This window comes from Mus pahari, chromosome 10, assembly GCF_900095145.1.
Source record: "Mus pahari chromosome 10, PAHARI_EIJ_v1.1, whole genome shotgun sequence".
NCBI classification, from domain to species: Eukaryota; Metazoa; Chordata; class Mammalia; order Rodentia; family Muridae; genus Mus; species Mus pahari.
The window spans coordinates 114203417-114216150 of record NC_034599.1 but is presented as its reverse complement, the minus strand read 5'-3'; the positions used below and the strand labels follow the sequence as shown (position 1 = coordinate 114216150).

The window sequence follows — 12734 nt, the reverse complement described above, 5'->3', positions numbered from 1 at the left end:
TGCTGTGGCCTGCACTCATTTTTCTAAAGGAGGCCGAGGAGGAGGAGATGGGGTAAATGGAAGGATTCGGGGAGGAAGAGGATGAACAGAGACAGGAAGGAGGGGAGGGGAGGAGGAGCTTGGGGATGGTGGAGAAGAGCAGGGAGAAGAGCTTGAAATGAGAGCTGCCCAGGGTCTCTCCTAAACAGTGGGGGTGGAGGTGGGGAAGGAGGAGGGGGTGGGGGAGGAGAAGGCAGCTGCTGCTGCTGCTCTCAGGGAGACAGCTCACAACCCTGTCCGGCCTGCAACCCCATCTGTTTGAGACTGTGAAGTCTCAAGGCCAAAATAAGAAGCCTGGTGGTCACCGCTGCGTTTATGAAAGGAGCATCTGGCACCTGTGGTAAGGAGGCTCTGTCCCTCCCTCCCTGCTGAGCTTTCCAGTCAAGACCAACAGGCAGTGAAGTGCAGTGAGCTGGAGAGGCTTGCCGCTGAGCTGGGCCAGACAGGAAACCTTCACTACTGTTGACCACATGACACATCACAACTTTACACATCAGCACAGGGACAGGCATTTAACAGATGCCAAGGGAACCCCAAGGATGTCACCATCATGACCCATGACTGCTTTAGAGATGGGGGAACAGGCTGGTAAGTAGGCACTGGTTTAGGGTGGATGGGAGGGCCACAGCCACCACTATAAACAGTGCAGTTTAGCCAGCCTTAAGCACTAGGTCCTAGCTCATCACAAAGCTGTGCAGCCCCTCCCTTGGGAACACCTGCCACAGCAGGAGCCGAGATAATGCATGACAGCCCCCGAAGGACAGTCAGCTGGTGTCCACGCATACATCAGATGAAGAGCTCACAGAACCCTTAAAAATCACTGAGAAGGGGCTGGTGAGATGGCTCAGTGGGTAAGAGCACCCGACTGCTCTTCCGAAGGTCCGGAGTTCAAATCCCAGCAACCACATGGTGGCTCATAACCATCCGTAACAAGATCTGACGCCCTCTTCTGGAGTGTCTGAAGACAGCTACAGTGTACTTACATATAATAAATAAATAAATCTTTTTTAAAAAAAAAAATCACTGAGAAGAAAGATCAGTCCACATACTCCTTTAAAAGGCGGGGCTGCCCAGAAGAGTTTGCCAGAGTTTACCCGATGGATGCCAAGGAGAACAGAAGGGAGAGAAGGAAGGGAAAGGAGGGAGCGGCACTGGGGAAATCTTGCTCCCTGAACAGCTTAGGAAGCTTCTGTCCAGCCCCGCCCTAGCCCCGCCCCAGCCCCTCCCAAACTCTCTGGGAACAGCAGTCAGCGCAGCTGCTCCCAGCAGGACCCATAGAAGAGCAGCAGCCTCCGGGAAGAACAATGTATCACCGTAAGAGAGAGGGGTGGCTGTTGGGCGGGGGTTAACACTTTTCTCAGTGTCACAGGTGTGCTGACGAAGGACAAAGGCCAGCTACATCTGCAAGTGAGAATTCAAAGGATCAGGGGCCGGTGTCACCATGGGGGACAGGAACTGAGGAGGGGTCGGTATATGGGGCCTGGCTGCAGGGCTAACAGTGAACCTGCTCTGCCAGCCAGGCCCCTTCCTTCCCTCTACCTTCCTCGGCTTCCCTCCAGACTAGCAGCAGCCACCAGGGTTTTTCTCCAAGCCAGACAAATTGACAGGTAGACAAATGACAGAAAGTCAAGAGGCAGGCAGACAAATTAGACAGAAGGCTGTAGCAGGCGACAGAGTGAACTTGGTTAATCATGAGGCCTTAAGGATAAAGAAGCATATAATAAGTGAGCGCTGACTGCATACTAAGCCTTTCTAAGGATACTGTGCCTTATGTATGCACTCGCTTAATCCCTTCAGCAGTCTTACAGAAGGTAAAGAAAAGAAGGGGACTTTAAAGGTATCTCATGAAAAACGGAAGTTACCCACTGTATGACCTACAAACAGAACTGATAATGATGTGAACAATACATGTTCATACAACACCTCCGGCAGAGTACCAAAACTCAAGTCCGACTCCAGGCAATCCCTCTCACATTAGAGACATTGCTAAGTGGACACACATATCTTCCCAGTCCTGGAGAACAGATCTGCAAAGCTTAGCAGCCTATGGAGAGGGAATTAATGATGTCATTGGTGGCTACTGACACAGGCTACAAAGTAACAGAGAGTAACAAGAGAGAGTGCACTGGGCTGGTGAGATGGCTCAGTGGGTAAGAGCACCCAACTGCTCTTCCAAAGGTCCGGAGTTCAAATCCCAGCAACCACATGGTGGTTCACAACCATCCATAACAAGATCTGACACCCTCTTCTGGAGTGTCTGAAGACAGCTACAGTGTACTTACATATAATAAATAAATTAATTAATTAAAAAGAGAGAGAGAGAGAGCACTGAGATATCTTGAGAGGAGAGCTAAAGCAGGGGTTCTCAAACTTCCTGATGCTGCGATCCTTTAATACAGTTCCTTACATTGTGATGACCTTCCACCCACAAAATTATTTTCATTGCTACTTCATAACTACAACTTTGCTACTGTTATGAATCCTAGTGTAAACATTTTTTGGAGATAGAGGGTTGCCAAAGGGGTGGAGACCCACAGGTTGAGAACCACTGGACTAGCGGGTCACTCTGCGGCAGTGGGAACGCACTCGACGGTGAGTCCTTTTTCTGCTGCACACTTTTTTATGTGAGGCACCTCACAGAGAGCTTCAGAACGTTGGACTGGCTATAGTGGAAGCAGTGGGTGTCCATTTCTGTGAAGACAGACAAGAATGCTGCAGAAGGGCCGAATGTTTTCAACCACAAGGAAGTGAGGAACAGCCTGGTGAATCACGGCTTGCGCTCTTTACCTGGGACAAAACATGTCCCAGGAAGTGCCAGTGACTGGCTAGGGTGGTCCTGGGATTCATGAGTCACTATGCAACATGACTTTTCCTTGTGGGTCTCGGTGCACAAAACTTGGACAGTGGATAAAAAGCAGACCCATAGGCAGACCAGACTGCCCAGATGGGAGCCTGCTCCACAGAAATCGATGTCTGCTTCATTTAACCTCCCTCTGCCTCAGTTTTTCCATCTGTAGAATGGAAAGCATGGCCAAAGGTTGCCATACCATGTGATGATTGTGAGCTTCTGAGAGGCTTCAGTGACCCCTTCCTTGGAACACCCATCACCAGGAACACAGCATCACAGTTGCCCACGGGCCCCCTGGGTGTGTGAAGGAATCTCATGGCTTTTGGGGTGCCAACAGAAACACTGAGTGTCTACCTAGTCTTGCTCCTGTGGCCTGGTGTACCCTGCACCTCCCCTCCTTCTCTCCCAGGCACACCCCTGCTGAGTAGGGAGAACCAGGTGCCAGGGCTGAAGGCCAGGCCTGTCTCTCAATTAAATGCTCCTCCATTATCATTTATGGCTTGCTTGCCTCCCGAACGAACAGCTTGGGGTTGGGTGAAGGCTATAACAAGTGACATGCTCACGAGAGCCACTGACTACATTAAAAGCCTGTTTCTGAGGAAAACAAACCAGGAGGAAGATTTAAAAATACACCAAGCACCTGGGAACTACAGTCACAGTTATAGGTCAAGAATCTGATTTATGGATCAGCTAGAGGCACTCAGAGAACAAAGGTGTCTGCCGCCAAGCCTGACAGCCCGAGTTCAATCCCTGGCACCCACACAGGGAAGAGAATCGACTCCCACAAGTTCTCTGACAAATACAAAAATAAAAATATACAATTTAAGTTTAAAAATTCTTCTTTATGTTAGAAACCCCGTGTAGCAAGTGTCCTACCTGCCGTGCAAGGGAGAGGGACAGAACAGGAGCCGGCGGCCCTGGAACAGGCGTGCTCTGTCTGCAAAGATCAGACTTCAGCTCTAGAAATCAGAAAGAGACTCACAGAAGTATTTCTGTCCGTCCACCTGCAGGATCTCCACCGTTAGGTCAGGGAGATCCAGAGGGAAGGGGCAGGAATTGATCCTAACATAGGACTTTGAAAATCCTAGGAATCCCCCAGATTTAGTCTAAGCTGCAGCTTCCCACTGTATCCAGGAGAGATGCATTCCTCCCTGTTTCTTTCATGGCCAAGTAAATATCATTTAGATTATAACTTTTCAAAGGGAAGTATTAAAAATAAATTCCTAGAATTACTAAACCATACTTCAAGCTAAATGAATGAAATGTTCGAGAAGGCCACATGTTTTATTTAAGCAAGCCTGAGGAGGCTAAGATGCCACATTTGGTGATTAAGTGTTAGTGATAAGGGACAAATTCCTCATGTGGCCACTTCGGGGCGAGGGCGGGGTGAGGTGGGAGCTGGAGTTTGGGTTGTTTTGCTTTAAGGTGTTCATGTATGTGTGTTTCTGTAAACATGCATGTATGTATATGTTCCCATGATGGCCAGAAGTCGCCCTGTGTCTTTCCTCAGTTGCTCTCCATCCTTGTGTTTGAGAGAGGGCCTCTCATTGGCCTGGGGCTCACCGATTCATCTATATGGGCCAACAAGCCCAGGGATGTTCCTGTCTGCCTCCCCAGTGCTGAGAAAATAAGCATGCACCAGCAAACCTGGCTTCAACATGTGGGTCTAGGGCTCGAACTCGTGCCCTGGTACTTGCTGGGCTGAGCCGTCTCCCAACCCAAGCATGGTCTCCCTCAGACAGGGCAAATGCCAGGAGCTTCCATTCCCTGAGAATTTCTTGCTTGTTTTCCAAGGTTTACAGTGGCTCACATACGCCCATATTCACCTCTGGGCTTTGTGCAGGACCAGGTCACTGAGAAACCCCAGAAATTAACAGATACGGCATCAAGTACTTGGTCCTGAACATCCGGGGACTCCAAGCACCTTCATCAGTTAAGACTGCAGGTTTGGAGTCATCAGCTTAGTAAAAAGACTTAAAAGTCTGCAAGCCTGAATTTGTTAGTAGGGGACAGGAAGAGGCCACTCTGGAACTCAGTAGGCTTTGGAGTATAGACAGGAAACTAGGTGGGTCATCCCACTGTCAGACTTGAATCCGATCCACTCAGAAGAACTCAGAAGCCTGCAGCAAGCAACAAGCCAGAGCAGGCCGACAAAGCTCTCGTCAGGGGTGTGGGGACCACAATCACAGGGCCAAGCTTTGGGCAAAGGACACAAGAATGTGGGGGAGGGTGGGGATGTTGAGCAGTTCTGCTCTCACATCTGAAAATCCCTTGCTGACATACACCAGCCTGGGCACTGACTGATTAAATGCAGAGGCAGAGGCGGAGGCAGGGGCATTGAAAATTCAAGGCCTGCCTGACCTACAGAGTGAGTTCAAGATTATCCTGAACAAGTCAGTGAGCAAAAACCACAAAATAAAAAGGCTAAAAAATGGGGAGGGTGGGCTCGGGTGTAGCTCACTTATCTAGAAAGCACAGTCATCTATATTGAAAAAAAAAAGAGGAAGAGGAGGAAGAAGAGGGGGGAGGAAGAGGAAGGAGGGAAGGAACAGGGGGCAGCAGATAGTACTGAACTGGAAATAGGGGTTTTAGAGGCAGACTCTACCAAGGCCAGCAAAAATCTGACCTACATCTTACACCTGGCTATTGCTGGTCTCCCCTGAACCCAGTAAAGGAGAGTTAGCGTCCAGCTCCCCTCCATCCCACCTGCCCATCATTCAACACGGTGATTCCTCACCAACCAGCAACCCGACCCACAGCTCAGAGCAAGGCTGAAGCCACCACGACCCTCTCTGCTCTTCCCTCCCTTCTGACCACACCACAAAGTAAACTTACAGCGGACAGACATTCCCATGAAAGCACTCACCACATGAGTCTGTCCCAGCCAGTGTGTGGCCGAGTCCTGGCAGAGACTGGGCCCTGGAGGGCTGCCTGAGCTGAATCGCCAATGCCATGGGCAAACACAAACTCCAAAGAGGACTTGGAGAGAGAGCGGTCCTCCATGCAAACTTGGCCACAGCTCTGAGCCTTCCTCAGCAGTTTTCCCAAGCTTGCTTGTTGGGGCAGAGCTGAAGATCCCCACGCTGCCCGGGACGCACAGTGGGTTACGTAACTCCGGCAACCGGGAGCCCTATCACCTCATCTTATGAAACCACCCCAAACAGAAAAAAAAAGGCGCACCCACAACACGACACCTCTCTAGGGTGGGGCGGGTGGGGATGGGAAGGCAGGGAGAGAAGCCTTTCTGATGGGCAGCTAGTTTTGTCTAAACTGTAGCGTAGAACAGAAAGCCACTGTTCTTCTCAGGACTCCCTGGGAAGTGAGGGTGGAGGCACAGTGCCAGGTGGCGTCCCAGGGCTTAGCTTGGCAGAGCCCTCAGAATCCACAAAGAGCTCCCAGGCATATTCAAGGTCTCCAGAGAACGCGTTTGCATTTTATGTCTTTGTTGCACTGACCTCCTGATAGGACTTTCTTTGGCTGGGAGGGGTTGCAGGGGGGTTGAATACCCAGCTCTTCAAATGAACCACACTGTTGCCTGAGTTGGCAAAGCTGTGTCTGAGGCTGCTAGGCATCGTGGACATGAACTGTGGCTCTCTGGTGTCCCCTGGGGCATCCTAACCAAAAGCCTGGTATTCCGCATCCCACGGGACTGGATGCTCCAGACACTACACTGCCATTCCCTTGCCCTCAGTTGTCATGATCTGAGAACAGAAACTGGTTGGACAGGCTGAGGTTCCCAAGATGTCACTGGCAGTCAGAGCTGGAATCCCAGATCCGGTGTTTGGAGTATTCTGGCCTTCCTCCCCTCGTCCCCTCCATATGGAGCGGATGATGCTTAACACCCTCTGTGTGCCCTGCTTGTCCTGCATCCATGTGCAGCCAACTTCTTCATGGTCCTCTGTCTTCCCAGCCAGCTTAGTTTCCTGGATGATGCCTCCCTACTCGAGACTCTGACATGGATGATACTCCAATTCAGGGCTCAAAAGCAGACATCATTCCCTCTAACTCAGGGCTCAGAGCCAGAAGACACTCCCCACTATGTTCAAGGACTCAAAAGGAGTCCCCTCAAAGAGGCCCATGTGCCCAAAGGGGACATATAAAGGAGATGGGCCTGAGAGGCCTAGGGGTCCTATTAGAGACTTTTAGAGGCCTCTGTAAGAAGGAACCTCCAGAGGCTGAATGGAGTGAAGCCACTCCCCCCTTCCATAGTCAAGCATCAGCTCTTGCAGGAACTGGAGTAAACTGAGCTGCCCAGTAGAGACAAGAACATGGGCCTGCAGGGCCCACTGGGATTCTCCCAAGGAGGAGTTCCCAACATGTTCCTGCACTGAGAAGAAAGATGGATTGTGTCATATGTGGGTGTTTCTGACACTGTGCCCTCGAGTAATATAGACAAGGGTGAGGGACCAGGGGCACAGGGGAGGGATCAGGGGTACAGGGGAGGGATCAGGGGCACAGGGGAGGGATCAGAGGTACAGGGGAGGGATCAGGGTACAGGGAGGGATCGGGGGCACAGGGGAGGGATCCGGGGCACAGGGGAGGTATCAAGGGTACAGGGGAGGGTTCAGGGGCAGCAAAGGTAGTACACTAGAGGGAGCAGGAGAGAGGGGTGTACAGGCCCAAACAAGAACAAAGCACACTGGCACAGCAAGGAACCACAGCTGTTTCTGTGCCCCTCAGGAACCAGGCAACTCCTAATGCACAAGGTATCCTGTGTGTAACTCTACGGGTAACCCAGAACAAAAAGAAGCTTCTAGAAGCCATCATGCACAGGCAAAGTGTCCTGATGTGTGCAACAAAGTGTCCTGTTTGTGTGTGTTCAGCAAAGTGTCCTGCTTATGGTTGGGCACAGTGTCCTGATGTGTGCAACAAAGTGTTCTGTTTGTGTGTGCAGCAAAGTATTCTGATGTGTGTAGACAAAGTGTCCTGCATGTGTGTGGACAAAGTGTAATATGATAGCTTGCTGAGGCACACACAGCATTGGAGCCCTTTCTGTGAACATAGTGTGTGGAGCCCTTCCTGCATCTAAAACTGACACTGCATGTCACTTCCATGACGCCCATGCCAGTCTGGACAAATACAACCCAAGAGAGAACCAAACTACACTGAACACCCACGGTGGCCATGCCTGCTGCCTGGGGCCCAGGGCTACTGTCTTCAGCCTCTGTGACAATTCTGTGTCACGCTGACCCAAGCCACAGAATGACACCGATGAAGCAGGTTCTGAATGGAAGGTTCCTGATCTTGGATTCATATACTGTGGTGACTGCATCCACCCTGTGATGGTTCACACTGTCACCCAGACAGGCTTGAGAACCATTTAGGAGACAAACCTCTGGACATGTCTGCCGGGAAGTTTCTCAACTATGTTAACTCAGGTGGAAAAACCAACCTTGAGTGTGGGCTGTGCTATCCCATGGGTTCTAGACTGTGTAACTCGTTTGTCTCCTTGACAACTGTGGATGCAGCAAGGCCAGCAAGCTCACAATCCTGCACTAACTTTTCCCCAACCATGACAGACTGCACCCTAAACTGTGAGTCAAAATAGACCCACCTTCCCCATAAGCTGCTTTAGCCAGTAGGCTGCCATGGCAACATGAAATGAATACACTCCCAGGCCTTCTCCCACGGCTGCATACCTCTCCCAGTCTGGTCCTGATGGCTGAAGCCCCCTTCCCCATCCCCAGCAGGGTAAGGTCAGCATACCAGTGATGGTGCAGGCATCCCGGTGCTCTCTGTAGCTGGGAGCATCTTCCACAGCCTCGCTCACATAGTACTCTTCAGGGATGCCCGGGCCGCAGGCGAGGACCTCATGGCTGCAAGCCTCAGAGATGGGCGCGGAGCTGGCCGAGGTGTCGTCGTGCAGGGCTGTGGCGTCCAGCTTGGCAGGTTTCAAGGGGAGGTGCCCACTGCCATGGGGGGTCCCCGCTGCCGGAGTCAGGGGCAGTCGGGCAGATGGCCCCTGGGAGAGTCAGTGTACCGGAAGGGGCGGCTCACAGAGGACCTGTGGAACAACCCAGAGAGAAGGACACCATCATGAGGGGTCTGTGGAGACATCCAGACAAAAGCTTTAAGGTCAAGGCAGGGGAGATTAGGGTCTCGTCACAACACTGCAGAGATGGTTCTCCAGTTAACCGGGCCTCAGTCCCAACACGGAAATCGGCCTTGGCTTGTACTAAGACATTAACAAAGGGGCCTCAGCTAAAAGGGCAATGGCCATCCTCAAAGGAAGAAGCCAGGGCGGGCATGGAGCAAGTCGCAGTGGGAAGAGCGCGAGTGTACGCTCTGAGGAAGATGCAAACTGACACACTGCTGTGCCATGCGAGGTGATATGGTCATCTGTACATTCAGTTACAAATGACACCATTGAACTCTGCTAGACACAAGTCCACAAAGAACTTTAAGGTCGGCGCCCACTTTAAGCTACAGTGAGATAGGAGTGAACTCCTTTGAGAACCTGGTAAGGTAAGACCTTATTTAAAAAGCAAAAACAAAACACATCAGGCCCATTCACAGGTTCCTGGGGGGAGAGTCAAAGACAATGAGTTAGAGCCCTGGAAAGATTAAGCGGGCTACAGCAACATCAGTCCCACTGGGCAACTCAAACTTCCACTGAAATCTGACTATACCGCGGATGTGCTACAGGAAGAGTCATTCCATTTCAACAGCAACCCTACATGTTACCTCTCAGGACAGTGCTAGCCCCTGAGAAGTTATCCTTTTATTCAGTAAGGGTCCTCTGCTCCCCACTCACCTACACACACACACACACACACACACACACACACACACACACGGCCACAGTGTCTGCTCAGTGGATAAAGTGCTCGCCACTCGAGGACCTGAGTTCAAATTCCCAGCACCCATGTCAAAGCCAGGCACAGTAGTTCATGTCTGTAATCCAGCATTTCTACAGCAAGATGGAAGGTGGAAGAGGCTCACGTGCCAGATAGCCTAGTGAACAGAGAGCAACAAACGGGTCCTCCACAAACACAGTAGACGGTGAGGTCTGACATCCAAGGTGTCCCTTAACCTCTTGCACATGCACATGCATGCACATACACACAGAGTATACATATGCACAGAAGTTCAAAGAGAGTGGAAATGTGGCTTAGCCCTTAAGAGTGTGTACCGCTCTTCTCGGAACTCATGCTGGGTAGGTCACAGGCATCTATCACATCACTCCAGCCCTAGGTGTTCTGGTGTCTTTTTTTCTGGCCTCCATGGGCACCCACAAACATGTGCACAGATGCACATTCACAAATAAATCTAAAATAAGTCTTTGGTACCAGAGAGAGGACTCAGCAGTTAAGAGCAACTACTGCTCTTGCAGAGGTCCTAAGCTCTTTCTAGCACCCGTGTCAGGATACTCACAGCTCCAGGGGATCGGACGTGGCTTCCACAGAAACCTCACACGCATGGGCACAACTGACACAGGTGCACACACATAAACAGGAAGAATTTAAATGGACAGAAAGTATGACATGGGAAGAGGCAGGAGGTTCTACACGCTGAAGAAACAGAAGCAAGAGAGGCCTGGAACGTGGGTGCTTCTGTAGGATGACACATGGAACCCAACTGGACCATCACACCTGGTCAGCAGAGATGCACAGAGAAGTGGAGAAGCAGCCTGGTGAGAAGGCACAAAGCATTCTGGGTATTAGGCTTTGAAGTCGGCATGCGGGAAGTCCTCCACTGGTTGCCAGCCATGCTCGGTGTTTTAGGTTGGGAATTCTTTGGGTGAGGCTTAGGGACGCTGGCGCCACCCTGACAGTCTTGAGCGAGTAATGGCTTCCCCCGAGCCGGCTGTGTTCTGACTCTGGTCTGGACACTGACTGGCCAGGAACAGCCTTAACAAGTGACACACGTCTGTATACATCTTCACAGGAGTGGGAGAAGGAAAGGCTAAGCGCCCACTCTGGGAACCCGTGTTAACCTGAAATGATCCATCACCAGGTTAGTTCTGAAGAGTTCTAGAAAAACAAACAAAGAAAAAAAATCCAAAAACCATGAAGGTGAGATTAAATGGAACAAAATACCAAAATTTAAAAAAAAAAAAAAAAAAAAAAAGGCCAGGCATGGTGGCACACGCCTTTAATCCCAGCACTCGGGAGGCAGAGGCAGGCGGATTTCTGAGTTCGAGGCCAGCCTGGTCTACAAAGTGAGTTCCAGGACAGCCAGGGCTATACAGAGAGACCCTGTCTCGAAAAAAAAACAAAAAACAAAAAAACAAAAAAACAAACAAAAAAAGGAGTACGGTGTTTCAAAAAGATGTTTAAAGATGTGGGTTTTGCCACATGTCTCTCTGCAGGGTGATCAGTGCCCAAGGAGGCCAGAAGGAGTTGGATCCCACAGAACTGGAGTTATAGGAATCGGTGAGCAGCTATGTGAGTGCTGAGAATCAAACCTGGGTCCTCTGCAAGAGCAGCCTTAACCTTAACTTTAACCTTAATCTTAACTTTAACCTTAACCTTAACCTCCTAAGGAATGAGGCTCACTCAGTCACTCAATGATCCATGTGACTCCCCCATCTAGTTTCTGACTTGAATAGAGTCCCAGGCCTGGAAAGACCGGGGGATGCAGGGGAAAAGGAAATAGCCCAGCCCAGGGTGTGAGTTTGCGGAAACGTCAGCATTTCTACTCAAACTGTGCTTTCTGCCAACGACTCAAGATGTCTACGAACTCTAGAAGCAAAAATAAGCAAACAGCCAGGATGGTACACCAGAAGAGTGCAGAGGCTGGGGAAGTAGCCCAGTGGGTTCAGAGGGTCTGAGTTTCTGTGGCCAGCACTCATCTAAGGAGAGTTGGGTGGTGGAGCCTGTAATCCTGGTGCCAAGGAGGCAGGGATGGGTAGCTCACACATGAACACATGCTCACACATGAACACATGCTCACACACACACACACACACACACATACACACACGCAAAGCAGAAAACTGGTCAGAAGCTGCATAGTGCACACTCTCCAACAGCTCCAGGCACCATCTGTGGAGACAGGAAGAGGAAGATAAACTTCCGGGCTGCTGAGACTCGGGCTGGATCCTCGCAGGTGGCTGAGCCCAGCCCTCCTCTGCCCACACCCGAGACTGAGACCATGTAGCAGATGATAACACAACTGTGACCAAGGCATGTCAACCCTGTGTTCTGCATACAGCAAATTCATATGCCGGTCACTAACCTCAAAATTACTCAGACTGCCCAAGAAAGTGAGCCTTGTATGTCCCTAAAATTACATTTCAAACTGCTCTCTACGGCAGCACAGAGTTACACAACTGTGCCACTACTGGCCCTTCTGAGGCTGGCAGGGAGCACGGGGAGCTGCCCACCGTCACTAACCTTCCTGTGTGGCCAACTCCTCTCAGCTGAATGTTTAGCAACCCCACTTAGAGAGAGGTAAGGAAATAAAGCTCAAGGGGCCACACAGAGTCAGCAGAGGGAAGCAGTGTGAAGCTGTTTCCTGCCACTGAGTGGTCTCCCAGCTTCCCCTCACTCAAACAGGCTCGGGAGAGGATCCTGGATGGCTGTGGCCCCAGCAAAGCTTGGCACACACAAAGCCAGGGCTTTCTTCCAGATAGAGGAAACAAACGGGCTTTTCAAAAGCCTGCTCATGGGTGAAGGCAGCACACTGTGGGCTGTGCGGTTGACTGGCTGCAGCCTGGGAAGCCAGGGGAAGAAGGGACCCCAGTCAGCAGAGGAGTGAGAGGTTCTGCAGCCTGGCCATTTTGGCAGACAAAGGGGTGCCAGAAAGATAACAACGGGGATGGGAGCAGGCCTAGAGTATACACCAGGGGGAGGAGTGCACACCAGGGGGAGGAGTGCACACCAGGGGGAGGAGTATACACCAG

The 12734-nt window shown here is 51.0% G+C and overlaps 1 protein-coding gene across 3 annotated transcripts in view; it reads right to left on the bottom strand.

Moving 5' to 3' along the window:
* The window catches only part of Trak1 (trafficking kinesin protein 1), a 165659-nt gene that overhangs the window by 92865 nt on the left and 60060 nt on the right, over window positions 1–12734 (bottom strand). For 2 of the 3 annotated variants that reach the window (XM_029543445.1, XM_021206357.2), the window contains exon 2: window positions 8594–8891. The gene's annotated coding sequence lies outside the window, so the exon portion shown is untranslated. Of the gene's footprint in view, window positions 1–8593; window positions 8892–12734 lie in introns of those variants that run through there. The other variant, XM_029543447.1, reaches the window with a different exon arrangement.